The following is a 2,082-nucleotide window of genomic DNA, read 5'->3' as shown; positions in this document are numbered from 1 at the left end:
AAAAAAAAAAAAAAAAAAAAAAACTTTAGAAGATTTAAGTTACGTGAACTTGAAAAGCATACTTTTTTATTTAATGAGCATGCATTAATTATAAGCCAATTTGGTACCTTGCACATAAAACAGTTACACAAACAGACGTGAACATATAAACATAATATATATTTTACATAGGCATATATGCAGACATAAACAATAAGAACAAAGATTTTATAGGTTTTATTTAAGATGTAAAAAAGTTTACTAGTAAAAAAGACAGTTAGGTTTAGATTGTTTTTTTTAAAAGACTTATTGGTGAGGCTTTACTTTGCCCAAAGCAAGATAACAAGTTTACACTGTAAAACAAAGTATGCAAACCTTTTTAAGAAGATGCAGGGAAGATTTTTTTTTTAAGAAGAGAGTATAACATTTTACCATAGAATTTTGTGAAGAAATACACAGATGAGACTAGAAGAAAATTTAGAAGTTTGTTTAAGATGCCAGAAAATTTGAGACCATGTAGTTAAACAAGTAGATTTTAGTTTAGTTTTTGTTTATTAAATGGGTTACTGAGCTTAACAGCTGAGCCACCTATTAGAGATAAAACCATTTGACTCTTGAGGTTTTTAGGAGAGCAGTAGACCCAAAAGGGGGTTGGTTGGCGCCATGGCTGCTTTTTTTTTATAAAACCCCCAAGTTTTCAGAGAAAAAGAGTAGCACATGCACTTAAGAAAAGAACCACTGCTTATAGGGCCGGCCTGTGGCTCCCTCGGGAGAGTGTGGTGCTGGTAACACCAAGGCCACAGGTTCGGATTCCTATATAGGGATGGCTGGTTAGCTCACTTGTGAGAGCATGGTGCTAACAACACCAAGTCAAGGATTAAGATCCCCTTACCAGTCATCTCTTTAAAAAAAAAGAAAAGAAAAGAACCACTGCTTTTAAGAGAGGAGAGAAGCACTATGCAAATAAGAAAGAAAACATGCTTAAACAATACCAACACTGTAAAGAACTATTAACTTTTTTTACTTTAAATTGTTTAATTTAAAGTATACTTAGTTACTGGCAAAGATTAAGTTTTTTTTTTTTTGGTGACATAAACATGTTTTAGTTTTTTGTTAAGGTTTTGGATAGGTTTTAGAGTGCCTTGACATAGATTTTTAGTTGTTAGGTGGGAAGCCTTAACAAGACCCATTGCATAATTAACCAGTGACCAATTTGTTCCCAAATTTTTATGTTAAGGCTCCCGTTCTTGAGGTATCAAGGACATGGTTGTTTAATATCCATTAACAGTTTTACAAGCTGCCATTTAGTTACTTACGGCCTGCTGCTTTAAGGAGACATTGGAGTTGTAATGTATGTTCAGTTTCCCCTTTTGTTAATGAATAATCCATATTTTAAAAGTAAAGAAAACAAAAAATATATCTCCGGGGTTGAAAAAGCCTAACTTTGACCTGCCGCAGGTGTGCAGTCACTAATTGAAAGCCACCTGTGATTCTCTTACCAAGATGCATTTCTCTTATTAGGGACTCCCTTGCTGGGATGAACGGACATCCGTTTCCTCTCTAATGCTTGGCAGGTCTGTCTCTGATCTGTGGAGAACGTCCTCACACGGGACACCATTTTGTTGCTTTGCATTGCTTTATCCCCCATGGATTTGTTACCCCACTTCCCCTGGGTGATGGAGATGAAAGGATTACTTAAAGCCCCCTTTTTTTTTATTGAGCAGTGAGAGGCCCCAAAGTGGTTAATCTCCCTTTGGGACGCTTAAGCGAGAGCCATTCCTTTTTTGGGAAATTAACACCAAATTCGGTTTTTTTTCCTGCATTTATTTTCCAGACCAGGAAGTTACAGGAAGAGAACAAAGATGGGGTTATAGTTTAACAATATACACTGGTAACTTTTAGTGAAACAAGCCAGATGACATTTTAGTAAGGCAATTAAGTGGTTTTATTAACAACAGTTTGATTTTAGCATACATTCCTTTTTTTTTTTGTCTTTTTCCGTGTCCGGCAACGGATTGCAACCCTCAGTGTCGCCCCCGTACCGGACCGGGACCGGCAACGGGCTCGCCGCCCTCGGGGGTGCCCCCGCGCCCCCCCCCCCCC

The sequence above is a fragment of the Galeopterus variegatus genome, unplaced genomic scaffold (genome assembly GCF_000696425.1).
Source record: "Galeopterus variegatus unplaced genomic scaffold, G_variegatus-3.0.2 Scaffold3913, whole genome shotgun sequence".
NCBI classification, from domain to species: Eukaryota; Metazoa; Chordata; class Mammalia; order Dermoptera; family Cynocephalidae; genus Galeopterus; species Galeopterus variegatus.
This window is presented reverse-complemented; position numbering follows the sequence as displayed.